Source organism: Pseudoliparis swirei, chromosome 15, assembly GCF_029220125.1.
Source record: "Pseudoliparis swirei isolate HS2019 ecotype Mariana Trench chromosome 15, NWPU_hadal_v1, whole genome shotgun sequence".
NCBI lineage: Eukaryota > Metazoa > Chordata > Actinopteri > Perciformes > Liparidae > Pseudoliparis > Pseudoliparis swirei.
Window position 1 is genome coordinate 10655067 of NC_079402.1, and position 10436 is coordinate 10665502.

Consider the following 10436-nt stretch of genomic DNA (forward strand, 5'->3'; position numbering starts at 1 on the left):
CGTCTTCTTGGCTCTGGAATAGTTTTGGGTGAGTTTCGTATCTTCTTTTGGTCCTTCTGGGTGACGACAGGGATGTTTTCCTCCGGGGGGCGCACGGCTCGAGCTGGCACTGCAGGACAGCAACAGGCGCGGCTATTCCCATGATAGAAATGAGTAAACATGTGCCCTCGTTCAGATTAACGAAACCACGTGGGTAATCGCCGGTCGGGGACGAGCTGCGAGCAAATTAAATGCACATGAGGTCAAGGGGATCAGTGGCTTCTCTACGACTCATTTTAATGAAGGGAGAACACATTAAATCCTTTTTTTCTTTTCTTTTTGTTTTAACTGTATTTAAAGTTATTTTTGAAATTCCCAGATGTTAATATTACACTAAGTAGGCCCTTATTTGATGGGGGACGATGTGCCAGTTCTTAAGACAAGAAGAACAATTGAAGCGCATGTTTTTCCAGCTGCCAGCTGCATATTCCCAGTTCACCGCATCAGATGGGATCATGTTGCATAGGATGCAGCAGATGGATGCAGCCACTATAGCTAAAACCTCGTGGTGTCACATAGCACAGATTTGGCAACATGGTACAAAGGATCAGCAAACACTCAAAAGTCTCGAGCAACGTTTTGAGACAACCGCACATACGTGCCCGGTCCACAGTTAAAATAAAGAAAAGTTGAAGAGAGTTATTCCGTGCTACATCAGGCCTTCAGGACACATTTAACATGTTAACACTTTGGTTAATTACGTTTTTCCCCTTCTTCTGCCTTGACCTAAAAATCTCTTACACTCATTATAACGAGGTGCCTCAGTGTGAGTTCAAAGCCTGAACTGACTAGCATGGTGTCTGGTTGGATGTGCCCTACAACCAGAGAAACGATAATATGGGGTTATCCAGTTTAAGCACCATGGCATCCATTCCACATCGGACTAAGTGCAGACATCAGACTCACGGTAAAGCTCACCTAGTGTTTAATAAACTTGGTCAGTCTAGCACTCACTTCTCCACTCTCTAACGTCTCACTGAAACAAATGTGCAGAATATGCCTGCCAGCAACAACAAAAAACGTGCCCACTGCCTCGATGCCTGTTTTATTGCAAGGTAGCACGAGTGTCAAGGTGACAGCAATATGCACGCAGGCATTATTGGCAAATACATATATTCTCCGCTGCCAATAGAGACTGATTAGAATAAATATGTGCCTTAGAGAGACATTTAGGGATCTCTAAATGCCAATTAAACCTTGAAGAACTACTGGAGTCTGTATTATCTCAGAGGAGGAACTTGATTTGTCTGTCCACATTGCTCTGGTGTTTACAGTGCAGGGTTAGCATATGCATTGCATTTGAAAGCCACTGAACTTTGAGCAGGTTGTCTTTGATTTTGGCTGGACGAGATTATTAAAGCTATGGCAGAGGGCGCCGACTCTTCAGCCGTCTGGGAACGTCTCCAGATCTCAGTTGTTGTTCCAGACATGCAACCTGCTGCTGGAGCTATTAGAGAGGATGGAGAGGTGGTCCGATGCCCTGCGTGTGACTCCAAAACTCCATGTTAGGCAGCTGCCACACGGCTCAGCAATATCTGAAGGGCATTTGATGTGTAGCGACATGGGTAAAGACCTAAATAACTGTATGCTTGTTTCTTCTCAAATATGCAGCGGTGCTTCATTAAGCTGTTGAAACAGATGGAGAGCAGCAGAAATGACCTCAGTGACAACAATGAAAGCTTAGTCAGGAATGCAGGAAATAGACCATTGCCTCTTTTTTAGCCACGAGCACTGTGTGTGACTAGGGATGACAATGTTGGCCAGACGGTCGGTTGATCCTCCACTTTGTTCCCAGACTGAAATATCACAACAGCTACTGGATGGATTGCCACGGAATTTGGTGCAGATGTTCATGTCGCCCTCAGGGTGAATTGTAATCACTTTAGTGATTACTCTACTTTTCCTCTACTGTCATTATCAGGTCAAAATTTCAATTTGTCTAATACTTTGGTGTATGACCAAACACCTGCAAAGCTAATAACATTTCCATCATCTGTAAAGAATATATACTCTAGTTTAGCATAGCCTAGTATTGTTTGCATAAATATTATGTGTAAGAGGGAAGCTCTGAAGGAATGTTGAAGCATCTACAAAAGAGCCCTTCTGTTAACTGGCTGATCGCCATAAAGATAACGGTGACATTCTCTAAGGAAGTTCTATGCACAACCCCCGTCCCCCGCATCACGAATAGCTTAGAAGTGGTCAACAACCAAAGAAGCTCTTTATATTCATAGGGTAGAAAAGGGCAGTCACACACCTGACCTCACCGGGGCAGAAAGATTAGGACGAGGCCGTTTCTCTCCTTAAAGTCACGTATGGCCACACACACGAACACACACACACACTCTTTCAACTCTTTGATGATTCGGTCCTTTTGTCCAGTCAGCCATCTGAGAGGAACCAGCACCCTACCTTCATTAATGAATGACCGGGCAGGAGTCCTTCTCAAAAGAAGGACCTTGAATCATTTCTTTATTTTATTACAACCCCCTTACTAAATATATGCATTTATGCGCGGGCCACAACATCCAATGAAGGAACGACAGAGGCGGGAGCTGGCAACAAGAACCAATGAGAAGACACCGCCCCCTTATGCTCCTGTCCAATCAGAACTGTTCCCGTCGGGTATTTAAGATGGCCGCTCACTTTGAACCGGCATCCCTTCTGCAGCCCTGAAGCCATTGGTGACAGGTTTGGATTTGGGTCCATGCGCATGAATTGTCTATTTTGTATCTTGATTTTGAATAAACGCTTTATAGATTTAAAGTAAAAGTCTGTTGCTATTTCTTCCAGTGAGTCCTGTCCAGGTGGTGTGTGCAGTCCAACTCTAACACATCCACAGCTGTACTTGTGTGTAGCTCTAATTAGCTGATTTGAACACGCTAATACATAAAACAGAGCTGCTAGCATTGCAGTCGACTCCCAGTCTTTGATCTGCTGGTTGGTTTTAAATATGTATCCAGATTTTGGCTGATGTATCCCACGGCTGCATACAATTAAATATATGTTTAGAAGTACCATGCCCACTATCTCTCTCTTTGACCTCCAAAATCATCAGCATATCAGCATCAGTGTGGCATTCATATCTCTGATACCTCTTTTTGAGTTGTGTTCAAACTTGAAATAATGTACATCACTGGAACTTGCATTTTCAGATTATTTCTTGTTTTTGTAACAAAACATGATGGCAGAAAACACAATCTGCACTCTGTTTTCTCCATCCCCGCCTGTTGAAGAGTGCTTTTGGAAGTCTCTCCATTTTGACAAATTTCCCCTTGGGGATTAATAAAGTATATATCTATCTATCTATCTATCTATCTAAAAACATCAACACACTGGTAGCTCAGATGATTCAATTTGGCAGTTTGAATTTGAAATGTTACATCAAATGAAAATAGCAAAGAAAGAAAACATTTTCCACACAAGAGGCATTGGATGTATTGAGCTGTGTATGAAGAGATCAGGACGTGTCATATCAAAACTTTAATCTGGAAGTTGACATTCAGGTATCCAGCTATCACTCAACTGCTCGGTGCACACTGGGGTCATCGTATGATTACTAGATCTATTAACCTTTACCGACACTAATCCAGCTCACCGATGGATAGTAAACCACAGCAATGTTCCATTTTAATAATCCTATTGTCTTAACTTCCATCCATCAAACAAAAATTAGATCAACTCGTCTATCTGGGTGCCAGCGGAGCACAGGAATAGAATATTAACAGAAAAGGTGATTCAAGACCCGAGACAATTGGAGCCATGAGCATTTATGAAGTGTGAATCATTTCCAACTGCTTCTGTATTCTGTCCTCTGATCTCCGGGGAGTGCTAAAGTCCATTGTCTGAACATAAACCGGTACACCTGTGTAATAACACTTACCACCTCAGTCTGCCAATGGGGGAGGTTGGGAGGGGAGGCCGTCTAATTCAACACTCGTGGTTCTCCAGCCAAGTTGTGCCCAGCGAGCATCTCCCACTTCGAGCCATGTCAACCGAAGATGAATCACCACGACGAGGCCCTCGCCCTGGCTTCCTCCCTTCGCTGACGTCAGCCGACATTCGACCCCTGATGACGAATGATTGCTCTTCTCCGAACACAGCCTGTATAAACATCCGTTGTCCACCCCGCCAGGATGCCTTGGATGAGTTACAGGCCAGGTGGTATATCTTTCCACCGACAGCCTGCCCTCAGAGGAAAGAGGTACCTGCCTCAAACCACCTGCTGGGAGACGCATTCATGTTGGAATGGACGGACGGACGCACGGCTGAACTGGTCAGTGTGACCTAGCGTTTTTTTGTGTTCTGTAAAATTGACTGTACACAACTCTGGGTCATATTAGGGCATCAGGTCATGGGTTTCCATAAATGTTTGACTTATACCTGTGGCTCATAACAGCATGCAAAGAAATTATCTCTCTTTTATTTATTAGTGACCAGGCAAATCAGGCAGCTTCCCCAAGGACCCCGGACCCTCAGTGGAAAGTCTGCAGGTGGCTACATAACTTTAATCTATTACTTGTGAAATGTCCATATACTACATTTACCTAGATGTGCAAATTGAACCATGTGGAGTGGTGTTTGAAGTAAAATGAACCTGTGTTTAATCATATTGCCACACTGATAATCCATCATAGGAGCCCCGGTTGGTATGTGGCCAAAGGAAGCTCACACTTTGCTGTGAACATCGTGGTTAAAGGTTAGAGGACACAAACTTGCCTCAGGGACCTCGGGTTGTTTGATTCGGCCCTGTATGTATCCATCGAAGCATATATAAAAAAGAGCCTGTAATAAAATCCTACAGTTACTTTATATGCAAAGCAACTTGCAGAACCATTCACAGCCCCCTTAAACCTCTGTACCACACATTTAATGCATGAGCTTCAGGAAGTTTTCAAAACTGTTCCCAGAAACTTCAAAAGAAGGCTACAACTCGCGTCTCGGTATATCAAAGTCAAATTAAAACATTTTACCTGGGAGATCCCCGCTGTGATTTTGGGGCAGGAGGGTCAAATGGACTTGGAGTGCTTAACTGAGGTTTTTGTGAAATATTCAGAGAGGCCAGCAGAAGATGGATGTCTCCTCGTGCCCCCCTCTGGTGGCGTGGCAGGCAGGACGAAAAGCGAGTGATAGAGAGGTTACAACATGGCAAGAATTTTAAACATCCATTGGCCCTCGGGAACTCCACAGACTTACTGCTCAATAAAGATCTGTTGGATAGCGAGGGGAAATAAGGGCAAGAGCGAGCGGAAGAGAGGGAGAGGAGAGGAGGGGGGTGTACGGAGGAGGAAGAAAAGGAAGGGAGGGGATTGAGAGGAGAGGAGAGGAAGATGAGAGCACAAGGCAATATATAAGATGCAACAAAACAAATACTCATTGCTTTACACAATGGGTGTTTCAGAACTGAAACACTGCAGTATTCACTCTTCTTTGAGGTTCTCTTGTTCAAATCAACACTGGACTTAAGCCAATGGTAAAAAACTAACAAGCATGTAAAGCAGGGTATAAAAAAAGGAGGAAGAGGAAGCCAAAGGATTATTTCTCACGTTTGGCCTTACACACATTTCATGATGTGAAATGTGTGTCTTGTGGTGAAAATCTAAATACATTGATGAGAGCGAGACCTATGTCTGCAGTGTTCAGTCACACGCCGTCCTCACCTAACTGAAAAGCACTGCTGCCCTCCAGAGGACTGTGATGTCACAGCATGGACAAGCGGGCCGCTTTGGCAGTAGACACACACCGAGACAGTATGTGACTGAAACGATTGAAATACAAAAAATAGACGATAATCGACGATTAAAGGTCATTTGGTCATATGTTTAATGTAGTTTTCATTTGAAAGATTGACTCACCCACAACGCTGATTTCAAATCTGCTCGCCTCTGATTGGATTGTTTCCTGCGTTCATGTAAATGTGGTGGATGCAGGGAGGTGTGCTACTTGTAAAACAGACATATAAACAGGAGAAAAGGGGAAAGGAGAAGTGTGGTTGGAAGGAAAAATCGTTTATGAATAAGTTGTACATTTGTCAGACGTGTTATTTCTCATTTCAGACTTCTGAAATCACACGTATGATGTTGGATCGCACTCTTTTAGAGCTTTGAGACTAATTGTTAAAATAACATTCAAAGCACATCACGGGCTCCTTTCACTCAGAGAGTTTGAAGTCAACGATGACAGTCAACATCTATTATACTTCCGATCTCATTTAACAGCACTTCGCTTATTACTTGTAGTTGCTGCATCGAAGTCAAGTCTCTTCAACGTCTCGTTAATTATGATTCCAACTTTAACTGACAGTCAGTCCTATTGTTTGTGGTCTGCCAAGCGGGCCTGTGTGAACCCAGCATTGTCACCATCCCTTCAGCTTGTTGTCCCTGATGTGATGACGGGCAGGATGTGATTTGTTGTCATGTTCTTGGCTGAATGACAGCCTGATGGCAGAGAGAATTTTGAATTTAAATCAAAAATGTAATTCAGAAATAAACGTTGCATAAATCAGTTCATCAAATCAATATAATGAGTCATGTCTTGATCAAACTGATAACAGAACAAACGTTAACTGTCATATTGTCATTCATTAATGAGCGTGAGAGCTGAATTGGGGATTTTCTCTCCAGACAACCACTTGTTGCAGCCGATTACAACCTAAGACACACCTGTCATACACAGATAACCAGGGATGATCATTATTATTGGTGAGACAACTGATTGAGTGACAGAGAGCAAAAATAAAATGGAGAAAAGAGCGAGGTGGGGAGATAAAAGAAAGTGAAGAGAAAGAGGTGAGTGAGAGCTGCAAACACTGAGTAACCACTTGCCTTGTGTGAAATGAGAAAAACAGAGAGAAACTCCAAATGTTGCGTGAGTGACCCATGAGAGTGTGACTGTTGACTTCAGAGACTGCAAACAAACACTCCAACTTGTGGTCGGTCACCATCCACATCTCAGCATTGAGCTTTCTCAGTAAATACATTCTCAATTATTCCCCCAACCCGAAGTTACTCTGTTGTGTTGCATAAGTGTCATCTAAATACTTGTTTTGTGAGTGTATTATAATGTATATGTATTTGTATGTGCTGTAGTCTGCTTTTTCTTTTTGCATGTACTATAAGTAAACATGGATATTTCGTTGCATTGAGTCATTAGTGTCAAATGAACACTGTACTGGTGAACGTCTGAGTCCAAAGTGTGCAGAGAACAAACTAATTACACTTCCATCGGTGAGACGGAGGGGAACGGAGGAGAGAAGACTTGTTAGTAGGTAGTAAAGAGAATACTGTATATTTAATATAATAGGTGGGTTGGGTAAAATATGTGCAGAATAAATGAATAAAAGATATAAACAACATAAATACAAGTAAGGCAGTCGGCAGAGGGAGAGATAAGAAGATGAGGACACAGAATAAGTATACCATAATAACTCCCAGGAGAGATTATTGAAGAGTACAGACATGTTATTATTTTTTTCTGTCAGTGCTACTCACTTATTTAGCAAACCTAATTTTTAAGAATGAAAATAGTCTTCTGTCCCTCCATCAGCACGTCAATCATAAGCAATAAATGTACATTCAAGGCACATGTATACCTTACTTTAAATCCATAATACAAACATGTATTAGGGCTTGTTGGGGCATACAGTCTCGCTGCTTGCAATAAAGTGAGTATAATGTGAATTGATGCTGTTTTTATTTTTTTAAACCTGTTCCTCGATAACAACAAACATATTTTTTGTTTTGGATGAACTACCAATTGGTAGCTGTGTAATCTGTCAGATATTACTCAGTGAACACCTCTCGGTAGAAGCCAGACCATCGACATGTCTTGTTAAATGTTCTAGTTACACCTGTTAACTGGCCCAGTGCGCGAGGTGCACGCTTCAATCCCTGCTAGTTGGATTTCCTGAGTGTGAGGACAGGCCTTTTGATAAATGAGGTCGCTACCTGAACATGAAAATCGATTTTGATGCGTTTAAATGGAATAAACATAACCAGGATACTCCAAAGAAAAGATCATGAGTCAAAATGTCTGCTATTTAAAAGGCATATTAGAAGTGAATAGAAACGTACATGTATTTTCTGGTTCCCTTGTTTGTTTCTCTAACTTTATCATTTAAATGTTTATTATATTAGTATAAAGTTATATCTCCTACACAATACTACACTGATGAATAATATTTCTACTTCATAAATGTTGTTGTAAAACTACCAAAGTTCAGCAAAAAATATTCATAGATTAATTAATTAGTTGCTTAAGAGAGAAAAATCAAAAAACTAGTTTGATAATAATTTCACTTTGAATAATAATTTATAGTTCCAGCTTCTTAAATTTGAAGATGTGCTGCTTTTTCCTATTTTTATTGACTTTTAAATATTGTTATTAGAAATTATTATGCTTACCTTATTTAGTGTAATCAACGTTTAAAAAAAAAATTATATATATATATAAAAATATTTGAAAACCTTTATTTTTGCCTGCGGGACAACTCCACCCAGCACATCTTCAAATTTCAGAAGCTGGAACTACAAATTATTTTTCAAAGTGAAATTATTATCAAACTAGTTTTTGGATTTTTCTAGGGGAGGAGCCAAACATACAAAATGGTTGCTAAGAAGTCCTCTAACATTACACTCTGCAGATACATACGACTGCACCAAGAGGATGACTGTGCTCGCCTTTGGTCATCTTTTATAACATAATTTATGCATCTTAACACTATAAATAAACATTACTAAAGTTTACTTTCAATACCAAACCTTTATGACTCATTTGGCTTGATTTTGAGTGGGCTGGTCATTATGATCCTGACCAGCACAGGTGTCTCATCTCTATTTATCTACATCACCCCATGAAAAAAAATGCTATTTAGATTTAGATTTTTTTAATGTACCTAAAAAATAGTTAGAACATGTACTTTTCATTAAAACGAGTGAGTTCTCCTGATTAAACTCTGATCTATGGAGGGGTGAATAACTCAATTACACTAAAAACTGATTGAATTGTTAGCAATGGTGTTGGTGATGAGGTACAAACTATAGTTATTCGGATTTTTTGGTTTCTGACCACTTTTGGGTGATTCAACATGAACCTGGTCAAATTGACCGGGGAACATCACGGCTGTATGTAAGAAACGAACATAACAGGAGGGTTAAAGAACCACTCAGTGATTTTTCTGAAAGTGTTCCCTCCAAACATACAAGACTGTCAAACATGACCCTATAACATTACATTACATGTCATTTAGCTGACGCTTTTATCCAAAGCGACTTACACAATCCTGTTACATTCATACACCGTAGACGCAGCTACAGGGAGCAATTCAGGGTTAAGTGTCTTGCTCAAGGACACATCGACTAGGGCGGGGATTGAACCTCCAACCCCCTGATTGAAAGACGGACCTGCTACCCACTGACCCATAGTCATAAGTCTTTATGTCAACATTCATAGCTATGGAAGCTTGTTTTTAGGAAAGGGTAAAGGATGCACACTCATACTACTGCCCCGGACTGTTACACAATTTTACTAATTGTGCCTATTCACACCGCTGCAATGTATTTTAGACAAAGCAGTCAATATCTGGTGGAAGTGTAGACTTTTTTAGCTTCATTTTCAATAACTGTTTATGAGTTACAGCTCTTTGTACACAGTTCCCCACATTTCAGAAGTAATGGGACAATTGTCTTACAAATGGTTTGGTGTCCAGCTGTGGCCTGTTCCCTCTTATAACAGATTAAGCAGATGCAAAGCTCTGGAGATGATCTATAAGTTAGAGTTTGCATTTGGTAACTGGTCCAGGGAACTCTCCTCATGAGGACCAAAGAGGTGTCAATGCGAGTGATGTCTCGTAGAATGGGTTTGACCAAAACAAGCCGTTCTGCTGTGCCGTCAAAGCTAGGCTGGGCACGCTGGTACTGAACAGCACACCCTGTGTGAACTTCCACCTGATTGGTTGGTGGGGGCATACAACCCTGATGTAGTCATTTTATTTAGATATGTGGGATAAAAATCTACTATCAATTTATTTTGTTGAAATTCCTACTTTGAGCTCAGATTATTTAGGACTTTTACTAATCAACGTTTTTAATTGGACTGTTCTGCAGCAGCATTGTGTTCATTAGTCTCTGTTGTTTTTATAATTTGGTTATTTCTGATTCTATTGAGTGGGAGACGTTTCAGTGCCACAGTTGTGTTTGATTGTGTTGTCATGTTTTGTTATATATAAATGTGGCTGGTTCTTGTAAATGTGTTTTTGTCATTGTGTTTATTACGGTGGTGTGGACTACAAGCATTGTCCTTAATGACATCCCGTCATGGCGTATTTATGTATCTGCACTCTGCTGTTTTGTATTTGTAGGTGTTGCGCTTCGTGTAACATTAATTTTCTTTTGTTGCAG